Source organism: Schistosoma mansoni, chromosome 7, assembly GCF_000237925.1.
Source record: "Schistosoma mansoni strain Puerto Rico chromosome 7, complete genome".
Classification (NCBI taxonomy): domain Eukaryota; kingdom Metazoa; phylum Platyhelminthes; class Trematoda; order Strigeidida; family Schistosomatidae; genus Schistosoma; species Schistosoma mansoni.
Window position 1 is genome coordinate 2,606,741 of NC_031501.1, and position 14,877 is coordinate 2,621,617.

At 39.6% G+C, this 14,877-nt stretch overlaps 1 non-coding gene across 1 annotated transcript; it reads left to right on the forward strand.

The window, feature by feature from the left end:
• Nucleotides 1-10,115: 10,115 nt before the first annotated feature.
• Smp_tRNA_02369_Pseudo_TTG.1.1 lies at nucleotides 10,116-10,182 on the forward strand. Its single transcript has one exon. It is a non-coding gene (tRNA).
• Nucleotides 10,183-14,877: the final 4,695 nt, after the last annotated feature.

Consider the following 14,877-nt stretch of genomic DNA (forward strand, 5'->3'; position numbering starts at 1 on the left):
GGTGTATGATTTGTACCAAAGTCAACGCTGATTATTAAGACTGACTGAAGTTCCACACAGAGACACATATACTGTTTGGTTTATTTTGAAAATTTCACGCGTAGGATCATGTTTTATTGCAAAACGATTATCTGGTTTAGTTAATAGTTTGCTCAGCAAGCAGTGATGTCTCAAATCACTGAACAAGAAACCCCTATAAAATGCTTTTTTTTAAATGACGTATAATGTTAAACTTCTGAAAAAAAGCAATTGATGACCAGTTCAAATCATCGTGTCACATATTTTTATCCGTGTCCAAATACTACGATGAGTTCCCCATGTTTTAGCTCCCTTTTAACTGATTGACTATGTGGTGAAACTGTACTATACTGAGGAACCAACCAGATTTAAGGTAACAATTATTGAATTTTTGCGCAAAATGCAAAACAAGATAATGTATAGTTGATACCTTATTAAGAGCTCTGTAAAAATGGTTCAAATATAGTTCTTAGAATGCCTGAAATTGACGAATATATTTTTTTGTACAAACACAGAATGAATATGAAACTGTTTGAAAGCTCAATGACTTTTAAAATCATCGGAGGTGATTTTAATCTGCCAAACATCACATGGGATTCGACTCCGGTTTCAGGCCGACATGACAAGTTAGTTGAAACGCTAGAACTTTATGGATGGGTCCAACAGGTCCGACAACCGACTAGAAGGAATAATATACTTGATTTACTGTTTACAATCAACATAGATTCTATCTCAGTGGATATCAGTCATGAGTTTTTTAAGAGTGATCACAGAGTAATATTGTGTATCATTCATTCTTTCAACGCCATACAATTGAATTCTAAAGCTGGAATGATGTACAAGAGTAGACATTTTGATCAACAAACCTGGAAACGGACTGAAAGTCTTATTCGTTGTTTGCCATGGGAAACTTATTTTACCACAAATAATATTGACATTGCGATCTCTGATCTATACCACAACTTGATACACTGCCTCGACTGCACTGCTCCAATTATTAGCCATGTGGCTTATAACGCCAATAGGGGCGAGAATAATTTTAAAACTTTTAAAAGAAAACTGAGGAAATTAAAACACCGTTACCACAAGCATAATGACTTGTATACACTACAGAGTATACTTAAGTTAATTGACAAGAGTGCTTCATCTAAACGCAAGTATTTTATAAATATAGAAAATAAAGCCCTAGGTAATAAGAACCCAGAATTATCAATACTTCGGCTTTTTAAATCGCGTGTGAAGTCAAATTCTCTTGGCGTGACCAAATTCTTCATAGTTAACGGAAGAATTATTGATGACCCCGATATTATTTGCGAAGAATTCAGTCAGTATTTCTCGCAGTGCTATAACACTAGAACTGAAAGCTGTATCAATACATTTCCAATGCTGACGTGCAGACACCTGTCGAAAATTGATTTCGTACCCTCCAACATCAAGCAGGCCATAACTGCCTTGAAAAAGTCCTATGACGGTGGACCTGACGGGATTCCCTCATCATTTGTGAAATATAGTAGTAGAGAATTCCCATTATTTTGTTTAAAACTTTTCAACCTATCTATGGAATATGGGGCCTATCCATCTGTATGGAAAACATCTCTTATCACCCCCAGATTCAAAACCGGATCACGCAGTGATATTGTTAACTACAGACCAATTAATTTGACATCCGTGCTGTCAAGAACTATGGAAAAAATCATTCACAAACAGCTATCATCATTTTTGCTTTCGGCTAATCTGACCAGCCCATCCCAACACGGGTTTATGACCAAACGCTCGTGCTTCACATCGCACCTGGAATTTTTTGATCAAATTACCCAGAGAAGAGATGTTGGTCAATCAGTGATAATTCTGTACTTCGACTTTAGTAAGGCCTTCGACAGCGTCTCATACAAACTTCTTCTTCTAAAACTCTCTTCATATGGAATACAGAATCTCCTTTTATCTTGGCTCAAGTCATTTTTAGAAGAACGTAGCCAAATTGTCCGCTTTGGATCTTGCTACTCCAAACCTGTGAATGTAACCAGTGGGGTTATACAAGGAAGTGTAATTGGTCCATTACTATTTCTCCTTTTTATCAATGACGTTTGCTCCCTCTTTCAGTATGGTAAACCTTTTCTTTTTGCCGATGATCTGAAAGTGGTTTATTCATTCTCATCTCCCACCAAAGAAAGCTATATTTCAACGGTAATCCAAGAGGAAATAAACAAGTTGTACGAATGGAATATTTCATGGAATTTGCCACTTAATGTTGACAAAAGTGGATTTATTAACATCGGCCGCTGCCTTAATCTAAATCTGGCTATACACAAACATACACTGAAACCTCTCAACACTGTTCGTGACTTGGGTTTAAGATACAGCGACAGTTTGAACTTTTCTGAACACATTGCATCTCAAGTATCCAAAGCTAGAAAGCTCATCGGATTCATAATGATTAATTTCAATAATACGGAATCGAGATTATTATTATACAGAAAATGTATGTTACCAATTCTTGAATATGGTATCTTAGTTTACAGTAACTGCAGGCATAATGACCTGATTAAAATTGAAGGTGCTCAAAGAAGGTTCACCAAAGCTGTTTTGGGGTATTCTGACAACAAAGACTATCACCAAAGATGTCAACAACTCAAACTAGAACCTCTCTGGATCAGGCGTATCAAACTAAACCTTATCTTTCTCTACCGGCTTCTTAACGGTATTTCTTACTCTTCGCTATCTACCCCTTCATACTCTATGATACCGTCCCACAATCTACGCAATAAGGAAAATATTCTAGCGATTCCAAAAACCCACACAAATTTACGTCAGAATTTTTTCGTTATTCGCTACTCAACCATCTGGAATAGACTACCAATGAACCTCCGATGCAGTGAAACTATAATCCTGTTCCGAAGTCTTCTTGATGACTTTCTTTCCGAAAGTGGATTGTGTCACCTTTTGAATATTAACGTGCTTAACAACGATTTATACAAAAATGGTGCGTCATCTATCTAACTGACTGAAAAGCAAAGTGAAACCTTTGAAACTTTTCACGTCTATTTCACTTTATTTTATATTTATCTTAATATACAAAGTCTGCTTATGTTCGTATTTATAATTATTACTGTTATTAATATCATTATTGGTCTTTCGACACATTAGATATTCATTTCATCTCTTCTTGTCCTTCTAAACATATTTTATCCAAAGTCTACAATTAAAAACAAAAAACCCCTATGTTACACTTAAACAAGTAAATTTTTCTTTTTTAAATATTCACAACATATAACATATAAAAATTTATATTTAATTATTCTTTGCAATTAATTATGACTATGATAGTATCATTCTAAATTATTATTATTATTGCACTAATGTTTATACTACAACCCGGTTTCACTCTGTATACTGTTACATAATTCTACACGTATTTATCCGAGTGCAGTAAAGGTTTATTATTATTGTTACTATTGTTATTATTATTTTAAAATTATTCGTTCATCTCAAAAGTCTATATCCATTACACTATTATGATCATGGTTGAACCCTTTCATTATGTGTTCATTTCTTTACTCTCTCTCCGTTTTTTTCCTTCTAAATAAATATTATTCTTAAGATTACGAAGCTTTGGATTAAGACAATAACTTATGTTACGCTGAATTCAACTTATCAGACTCGTTTTATCTTCACTATGTATATACACCTCATACACATTGATTATCTTTTACACTTAATTGAAACTTTCAGAGCATCACCCAAAACTATGACTGTGCTCGCACAAACACTTATTCTAACGTCATATCTTATCGCAATAATAAGTTATTTACTTATTAATTTATTCTGTTTTATTTTATTTTTATTACTCGTTTTTGCTATACATACATAGTTGTTTATTCTTGTTCTGCGTTAAGATATTTACGTCTTCCGCATCTCCTCTATTTCTATTTCCTTAGTTTCTTCCTTTCCTCCTTCAAAATTCTTGCTAATTACACAGAACCTCATTTATTATTACTATTCTATTATTAATATTTTATTTTCCTTTTCCTTCCTTTCTCAAACATGGCATATGTACTGTTAACATTATTGAAAATTGTGTATTATTGCATTTTTGAAGAAACCCGAAATGGTTTCTTCACAGCACTTATGTACCCATAAGGTGTTTGTGAATAATAATAATAATAATAATAATAATAATAATAATAATAATTCGTCAGTGGGGCTAGTCGTTTCATATCTGGTCTAAAACCATTACCATCAACTAGGTATCCAAGGCATTCAAAACTATTTATTTATTTTATTTTATTTAAACACATATATATTGATACAAAAGGGCACCAGATACATATGCGCCACACAAAATAATGAAAGTAGGAAGAGAAAGGATGAAAAGATAAGGCGGACTAAAATGTACAACCAGAAAACTCTTTCAGTTAAGAAAGTTAGAACCACTCTTTATGAAGAAAGTAAAAGAAGGTTGCAGCAGGATCGCCACTGGCTTCTATTCTGAGCCATATCTGATAACGTCTCTAGCCACTGTGTTGCACCATCTCTCGGACCCCAGCCAGGGAGTCGTGAAGGACCAACAGAAGCTAGCCCTTTGCAGCTTTCTTTCATACTACGACACCATGTCATACACTGACCTCCTCTCCGCTTTTTCCAACCAGTCCCAGAGTCGGCAAATAATGCACGACGTGGAAGTCTCTGGGACGACATTCGTAAAACATGTCCAAGCCACCGAAGTCGGCGTTTCAAGATGGTGACACCAATTGAATTATCGTCTCTGCGCCCGAACACACGATGCCGAACCTCTGCATTACTAACATGGTGTTGCCACTGTATGTCAGCAATCCTTCGGAGACAACGATGATCGAACACAGAGAGTCGTCTAACATCCTCAACTCGGAGAGGCCAGGTTTCACAAGCATAGAGCAAAACTGCTCTCACCGACGCGTTGTGGATCCGACCTTTTACAGCCAGACTAACATCACGAAGGCTCCAAAGATGGCCCAGATTGGCATAAGCCGCTCTGGCTTTCCTTATACGTGCATCAATCTCATCACTCACACCACCACCAGCACTTATATAGCTGCCTAGATACACGAACTTCTCAACTACTTCGATCTCCTCACCATCCAGGGTGAGTGCGGGATGAGAATCCTGCCAGTCTTCTATGAGTACTTTGCACTTGAAGGGTGCAAAGCACATGCCGTACCTGCGGACACTGATTGCCTACGGATTAAGTGCGGATTGCATGCTTTGGGCATTATCACACAGTAAGACAATATCATCCGCATACTCGAGGTCGAGAAGTCGTTCTCCAGGCAACATATACACACCGCCATTACTTGCATCCATCAGAGCTGTTTCCAGGATGTCGTCGATAGCAAAGTTGAAGAGAAATGGTGAGATCGGGCAACCCTGCCTAACCCCACTGCTCGGATGGAACAAGGGAGAAAGGTGGTTGTATGCCCTCACTCTGCCTGAGGTGTTCGTATACAGGGCCTTTAAGATGTTAATGAACTTCTCAGGCACACCCTTCTTCAATAGACAATCCCAGAGAACAGTCCTGTCCAACGAATCGAAGGCCGCCCTGATATCAAGAAACACTACGATTGTTGGCCTGCGATAAGTATGACGGTGTTCTAACATTTGGCGGAGGGTGAAGATGTGATCAATGCATCCTCGACCAGAACGAAAATCAGCCTGCTCCTCGCGAGTCAATCGTTCTCGGGTTTTAAACAACCTACGAAGAATGATAGAAACCAATAGTTTGGACGCAATCGGGAGTAGACTTATCCCCCGATAGTTGTTATAGGAACAACGTGAACCCTTTTTAAAGATAGGGACGACTATCGACTCATTCCATGATGTTGGAACACTTTCTTGCTCCCAAACCTTTCCAAACAACACCGTCAATTCCTTAGTCAGAAAGTCACCACCATCTTTAAAAAGAGCCGGAGGTAAGTCATCTGGGCCCGGTGATTTGTAACGTTTCAAGAGTTGGAGTTCCTTGCGGACTTCCGCCTCGTTTGGTGGATCAGTCGTCACTGGCCATGAGGGGGGGCAGGACAAACTGGTTGATGTTGCCGGAGCAGCAGGCCAGTTGAACTGCCCTTCGAAAAATTCCGCCCATCGTCCAAGACGTCGAGAGATATTAGTGATTGGCATCCCATCATCCTCGTAGATTGTTTCACTCACACCAGACTTCTTGCTGCCAGTGGCTCGGATGAGTTGGAAGAGCTTCCGGCAGTTACCAGATGCAGCTGCTGCTTCCATCTCATTAGCACGCTCCGACCACCAGGCTTCCCGGTCCTTACGCAAGCTTTGCCCGATTTGACTACGTAACAGCCTTCGTTTGTGGTCAAACTCACGGTCACCCGGAGTAGACCGACGGGCTTCGATCAGTTGTAAGGAGCCAGAGGAAACCCAGTGCTTGTAAGCGGGACGTTTCGCGAAGCCGCAAGCGGCTTTACTCGCCATTTTCATGGCGTCGTGAAGAAGCAACCAATGCTCATCTATACTTTTCGGTGGGGTGGTAGCTAGCCTAGAGGCTAGCTCCGCTCGATACTTACTTGCAACAGAAGTTGCAGCCAGTTTACTAACATCGATCCGTTGGTGGCGGTCAATCCTTCGGCCACTGAAAAGTAAGGTGAGATTGGCGCAGACCAGGGTATGATCAGACTCCAGATAGGTACTCCAAAAGGAGCGGCAGTCTTGAACACAACCACGCCGGCGGTAGCTGATCGCAATGTGATCAATCTGAGTCCAGGCTTGAGATGCAGAGAGAGGACGCCAGGTGGCACACCGGCGATGACTGTGCCGGAAGTTAGTGCTGGCCAGAAACAGGTTGTGGTCTGTGCACAGTTGCAGCAAACGGTCCCTGTTATCTGTCCTGCGACCAACAAGTCCCCATCGGCCACCTAAACGACTCTCTTCTGTGCCTAGACGCCCGACCTGTGCATTCAAGTCTCCGGCTAGTACTACAATATCTGTCGAACGCGCTTTCTGGAGAAGAACAGTTAACTGATGGTAAAACTCATCCTTGATTGCATCCGGGCTGCAATCTGTCGGAGCGTAGGCGGAGATAACGAAAAGACACCGTTTCTCACGCCGATTTCTTCTCACTTTGATGGAACTTTCTAATCTAACAGCACATAACCGACTGTTAATGGGGATCCAATCGATTAGTGCTGCCTCAGCCCTAGCGCTTAATGCGACACCAACGCCAGCAAGACCAGACGAAGATGCCACAGGGTCCCCGGATAAGCGCACGTGGAACAAGCTTTTCGAGGCGACAGATGGAGAGCGGATTTGTAGTACTTCACTAGAGTCTTGAATACGGGTCTCGGATAGACAGCAAACATCAACATTAAGACTTTGTAAAGACATAGCCAGCCCCATCTGTTGTCCGATCTGCATTAGTGTGCGAACGTTGAAGGAAGCCAGCTTGAACGGTGTACGTGGTTTCAGAAAGACTGCTTCAGTATTCATAATCGGTGGAAGCATTCACTTTCAACCAAACAGCGACTAGAGATCGTTTAGACGGAACAGAGTTTCCACCATGGGCGAGCTGCTGCATAAATTGAAAAGTAAGGTTACACAAATTGGGGATAAAAGGGAGGGGGTGAGTTAGCGATATGGTAAATAATAATAATAATAATAAAGGTAATAATAATAATAATGTAAATTGTCTTGCTTCTAGTATGAGCAGGAATAGTATCGTCAATAAAATTCATCATTTCATTTCATTCAAAACTAGATACACTAAATGAACATCTATTTGGATTCACTGTAATATTCTTCTCAATTAAACGACGCAATAAAGCAATAAGTCTCTGGTCATGAACTACTTTATCAGCACCATGAACAATGAGATCATCTTGATAAACTTCAACACCTTCAATATCGCTGACTATCTTATTCATGACCTCTTGAAATATGGCTGGAGAACAACTAAGACCAAATGGAAGGAAGTTGTATTTGAACAGACCAAAAGGAGTGTTAATTGTTGTCAAGATAGATGAAGATTGATCTAAAGGGATTTGAAGATAAGCATCTTTCAGGTCAACTTTCGAGAACACTTTAGAACCATGAAGTCGATTTAGAATATCTTCAGCCTCCATCGTCGTGCATGTTTGCTTCAACAAACGGGAGTTCAGTGTTAATCTGTAATCACCGCATATTCTAGGGGTCTTGCCATCCGACTTCAATGGCGTAACAATAGGAGTACCCCATGCTGAGGACTGAACTGGTTCAATTACACCTTTCGCACACAAATCGTTCAGTGACTTATGTACTGCTTCTCGAAGACCATAAGGAATTATTCGTCTTTTAAGAAAGACTGGATCACCCTGTACTTGAAGTTTTATGGGCTGAATTTTCATACCTCCACTACACTTAGCACACACAGCTATCAAATCCTTGAGTGCAGCATCAGAATTCTCTGTAGAAACTAGTAGAGACAATTCCACTTTAAGCCTTTTCAGATTTTTTAAACCCAGTATGGACAGTCCTGTCTCACTAACTAAAAATTCACAAGGTACGTATGAAGAATTATCATTTCTTATTAGCAATTTACAACATCCTCGTATAGGCAGTCTGTGTCCAGTAATCCCCAGTATTGAGACCTCAGTGGGTTTTACCACAACATTAGGATCTAAAGATTTCAAGTTCTTGAATGAAATAATGGACTCTATGCTACCTGTGTCCACAATAAAGTCATGAAATGAACCAAGGGATGTATATAATCGCTTTTGAATATGAACATTACCTTTCGAAGTGGTGGATAAAGATAAATGATCATTAGAAACAGCAGAATTATCGGGATCTAAATTACCAGACTTAGTAATACTTGAAGCAAAGTGAACAGTAGTTTTGCACACTGACTGAATGTGTCCTATCTTGCCACATTTAAAACATTTAGCATTACGAAATGCACATGAATTACGAGAATGAAATTTGCCACAAGATAAGCATTTACCAAACTTATTCTCACCTTTGTTGTTTGCTTTGCAGTCCCTTGTTAAACCACCTTTCATATTTCCACGAGAATAGAAATCACGATTAAACGAACGCAAATTTGACCGACCCTGAGATTGTAATTCATCATGACGACTAAGCAAAGTATTAGAAATTTTCATCGATTGAATATGAAGTTCATTCACTGCTTCGTAGTTAATACATGCAGTTCTAGCATCTTGAAAAGAACAGTTCGGCATTCTTAACAGCTCCTTTTCCAGACTTGGTATGTTAATTCCAGCAATTAACCGATCTCTTAGCTGTACATGAAGTTGATCACCAAAATTGCATTTGGCAGCTTGTCTTTGCAATTCAAGGATGAAGTCTTTAACCTTCTGGTTATCCTGACGAATCATCTTATGAAATTTTGCTCTCTCACGACATTCAAAACTGGTGCACTTCACATGATTTAATAGTAATTCCTTGAGAGTTGTATATGGGAGTGAAATCGGCTTATCTGGATATGCCAAGGTTTTTAGTAATCTGTAGGCTTCTTGACCAATGAATGTAAGAAAATGTGCCACAATTTTGTCACCCTTCATATCTTTCTTGGTCATGCTCCATATCTCAAACCTTTCAAGGTAATCTTCAAAAGCTTCAGAAGTTGAATGAATGTCCAACTGTTGTATCTCAGGCTCCATCGCGACGCCAATATGGTAATCAGAAGTATTTGAATTGTAGTATAAACTAGTAATCCCAGGAATAACGCAATTTAATCAAGAAGTATTAGATGTGCCCGAACGAATGTATTGTATTTGGAATTCAAAATTACAACAGTCATCAATACGAAGAAGTCATTGATTTATTTAAACATCACAGTATCACATTGCTTTAATTATTGGGATTCATTTTATAGTAAGAAATGGAAGTAAGATTTATTACACCTTAAATGAATGATTTTGGTAAAGTTGTCTTCTCTTCATAGAGCACAGCTCATAACATAGAATAAATAAAACCATAAGCACAGAAAAAATCCACCGCTAAATGCTGTAATACGCTTGAGGGTGGGGAGAGGGCCTGCTTTTCCTCCGAAATGCTGTCATATAACTACGAGGTTATAGCCACTGTCTGGGAAGTCCTACTGACCGTATTTACACAAGTAGATGTTTTTTTTACGAAAGCGGGTACAGAGTTTCTACTTAGGAGAGTTAGAAAACACTGACTCTGATATGCTTGATGCTATAACGAGTTCACCTTACTCGATAAACTGAACGAAGGTCAATGATACAGTCATACGATAGGCTGATTCTAATACGTTGTCCCCGGTCCTGCTAACTAGATGAAGAAATCTTGATGAGGCGTAGAGAATGTATTCTACAACCATACGGAAAATACGAGGTCACTAAGCTCAAAAATTAAGCTCATTTATACAATGATTGAGACGCCCTTGTGAGAGCCACAAAATAGCGTACTAAAAAAATCCGTCAGCCAATGACAGTTAGGGATTTCTGAGTGGGAAATGTAAGCTGTAGGTCAACTAAGCGTTTCTTGGTGCAAATACATAAAATTCAAATTTCCAGAATAAAACTACTAAGTTACGACTTTTCCAAAGTGAGTTCTGGGGATCTAAGGTCCCAAACAGATTCTAAACCATTGGTGGACTTGGGCTTTTGGACTTTGAGGGACCCAGAAGTGTATTAACATATCTATGGACACCAATTACCATTAGGCTGGATTCCTGGACGTTATCTAGTTGATTAGACATTTAAATGAAAGTCCCGAGGAATTTCCCTCTTAATAAAACCATTTCGACCAGTTTACGAAAGCATAAAATATCCCATCTCATACACGAATCTTATGATGACTGCAACTGAATAAAATATGTGTATATTTATTTTGATGCTTGGTTGTTATTTCCTAGTGAAGATTAAAGTACAGGTAATTTCTGGGATATATTAATGGACTAATATTCCATAAATATGTAGTGCCGCGATTCGTTAATCGTTTACTTCGATAACCGTTATGATTCTAATCTTAACGGTGCGTAAAATCAGAAGACAAAGGATAGCAGCAACTACAGTTTATTGTCGAATAACTCAGGTCAGAAAGTTAACAACACCTGAGCGAATATCAACGAGCGAGCGAGCGAGCGAGCGGCAAGCGAGAGAGCGAGTGAACAGGCGAACAAGCGAAGGAAACGAACGAGGAGCAAGCGAACGAATAGCAAGCAATTACATAGGCAATTTATAGTCAAATTTAATAAGGGCACAGCAAAGCAAAACAAAGGCTGATAATAATATTTGCGTGCGTACATATATGGGGAGGAGTATGAGTCATCGAACGATATTTAAGTAGTCAACATTTCGGATAGAGTGTCATGTGCTCTAGTGGTATAGCAGTGCAAAGAATATGCAAATTGTTACTATCCCAAATAACGATGTCTGTTAAGTAAGTTATAAAAAGGGCTTAACCGAAATTGACTATAATCGGAATTGATTATAGGATGGTTGCTATATAACTCCCCCCTGCAAACAAAGTTATATGAAAAAAAATGTCTGTGTTTGCATAAAGTACAGTAAATTGAATAGCGTAGTTACAATCAGTCGTAGATATGGGCTTGTACAAAATTAGAATGAAGTTGGTGTGTATTCAGTTCGTGCCCGTCCGTTAGGCTATACAAAATAGCGGTAAGATATAGAAGGAATATGGTATCGCTTCGAAAAAAAAATTACACGTATAAGCGTAAGGGTGTACATAAGCTGTGCCGAGTTTAATAGCGTATAACATGAACTTAGTAATCCATATGCATACAATGAAAAGGAAGAATTATAATTAGTATTTGAAATAGCAGAAAATTATCAGTAAAAGATTGTAGCGACATAACGTTGCGGCCATCTTACTCTGCGACCAGATTTTGTCGTTATCGGAGTCTCTTCTTTTTGGTGCGTTAGCGTCGTCGATTCTTGAGATTCGTGTTTCGTCGGTGTGATCGTCTTCGAGAGACTTGTACTTGTCGATTGAAAATCGCTGTCAATGAAAGCTGGTTTCACTCGATCGATGCTGATTACGTCTGTCTTCCCAGCTTTTTCTACCGTGACTGTCTTATCTGTCTTCGTAATCACTCTAAATGGACCTTCATAGTTCGGTTGCAGAGGTGGTTGTATATTGTCTCTTCTGACGAATACGTGCGTGCTATTATGTAGTTGCTGAGGTACGAATACTCGTCGTTGTTGTAGTCTGGGAAGTGCTATTTTTAAATCGTTCATGTGTTTCTTCAGGCGTTGCACGTAGTTGGCTACATCAGTCGGAACACTTTTACCTGAAGCGAAAAATTCTCCGGGTAAACGTAAAGTAGTTCCATATACCAACTCGGCTGGACAACATCCCATATCCTGTTTAATTATTGTTCTTAAACCCAAAATGACTAAAGGAAGCTTATTAGCCCAATCGTTATTGACAATGACAGATGTAAGGGACGCTTTCAACTGCCTATATAGGCGTTCAACCATTCCGTTTGCCATTGGATGGTAAGATGTCGTTCGTATACGTTTAATTCCGAGGAGTTCTGTAAGCTGCTGGAAGAGTCGACTTTTGAATTGAGCTCCTTTATCAGTTGTGATAATCGCCGGTATACCATAGTAAGAAATCCAATTTTCGATAAGGGCTTTGGCTACGGATTCGGCTGAGGTGTCTTTTATTGGCACCGCTACACGCCATCGGGTAAATCTATCGATGCATGTAAAAATATAGTTGTACCCGTTCGAAACTGGCAGTGGTCCCACAATATCGATGTGTATATGCTCAAATCGAGTGTTTGGCTGTGAAAATGAACCCATTGGCGAACTAGTATGACGATGTACTTTGGCTTTTTGACATTTCATGCATGCTTGCGTTCAATTTCGTATATCGCGATTCATTTTTGTCCATACGAAACGCTCACTGATTAATTTCATCGTGACTTTTATTCCCGGGTGCGATAGGTTATGGATACTTTCGAATACTTTCCGTCGTAATGGTTTAGGAATGAATGGGCGGGGTCGGCCTGTCGACATGTCACATATTACTTTCGCGTTGCCGAACTTAACATCTTCGAATAATAATGACGTGTCATCGAATCTTAGCTTGTTTAGTTCGATGTCTGTCTCTTGTAACTTCGCGAGACCGTGATAATCAATTCCATTTGTAATAATCGCGTTTATCGTTGTTCTGGACAATGCATCTGCCACTTCGTTATTATTACCTTTAATATACTGTATACTAGATGTAAATTGGGAAATAAATTCTAATTGTCGAATTTCCCTCGGCGAATAGTTATCCTGCTTGGCGTTTAATGCTTTCGTGAGGGGTTTATGGTCTGTATACACTGTGAAAATGATGCCCTCTATCATATGTCGGAAATGCTTAATTGCCAAGTAAATCGCTAATAGTTCTCTTCCGAACGTACCGTACCTCGTTTGTGTAGGATTTAATCTCTTCGAGAAAAATGAAATCGGTTCCCATGTACCGTTTACTAACTGCTGCAGTACTGCTCCCACTGCTATGTTCGATGCGTCCGTCATGACAGCTAGTGGCGCTTCGCTCTTTCGTCGAACTAATATCATTTTCTCGTGTAGTGCTCGCTTAGCGTTCTCAAAAGCCTGTATGGCCTCTGTCGATAGACGGAATGTCCGGGTATTTCCTCGCAAAGCGTCCGTTAATGGCTGTAGTATTGCTGCGCAGTTCGGAATAAATCGCCTATAATAGTTTATTAGTCCCAAGAATCGTCGTAACTTTTTTTGTGACTCGGGCAACGGATAATTACGAATAGCAGCAACTTCTGCTGGAACTGGCATGATACCTCGAGAATTTATCATATGACCTAGGAATTGCAATGATTTCTTTCCAAATTCACATTTCTCCACGTTAATAGTGACGCCATGTTCTTGAAGTCTCGTGAATAACTGTCGTAGATGTTGTAGATGTTCTTCGACGGTAGCGCTAGCTACTAATATGTCGTCGATATATGCGTATACTCCTGTCAAACCTCTAACAACCTGATCAATGAATCGCTGAAAGGTTTGAGCTGCATTAGTTAGTCCAAATGGCATTCGCAAAAACTCAAATAAACCAAATGGAGTGATTACAGCCGTTTTCGGTATATCTTCTGGGGCCACTGGAATGTGGTAATATGCTCGAACAAGATCAATTTTCGAAAAGATCGTGGCACCTTCCATTTCAGTAGTGATGTCGTGGATATGTGGCACTGGGTATCTATCTGCTATCGTTTGCTTGTTAAGGGCTCTATAATCTCCACATGGTCTGATTTCTCCATTCTTTTTGGGAACCATATGTAACGGAGATGCCCAGGGGCTATTAGATGGCCTTATGATACCAAGTTTCATTAATTTTTCGGATTCCCGTTTCGCAATGTTTAACCTTTTTGGGTCCAACCTTCGCGCTCTTACTCTAGTCGGTGGACCTTTCGTGACGATATGGTGCTGTACTGTATGTTTAAAATCTCTGTTGTCGTACGACGCCCTCGTCAAATCGGCGAACTTATTTAGAAGTGACTTATATTGCTCGTTCTTATCTTTCGACACTACTAAATTCATAGATACATGATCGGTGGTCACTCCTCTTATGACTACTGAGCGTTCTCCATTCACTAGTTGGTTTCGTCGAGAATCTACTAATAGGTCAAAATTCTTTAAGAAATCGATACCAATTATGGGTGCGGAAACAACAGCGATCACAAATCCCCAGCGAAGTGAAATATTACGGCCGAAATTCAAGGTTAGTTTTCGCTTGCCATATGTCCTTATGTAGGATCTATTCGCTGCTTTAAGAGTTAGCGCAGTATCGATATTTTGTTTTTCGTTGCTCAATGGAGGGACGACGCTTATCTCTGCTCCCGCGTCTACTAAAAATTGTGCGCCTGTT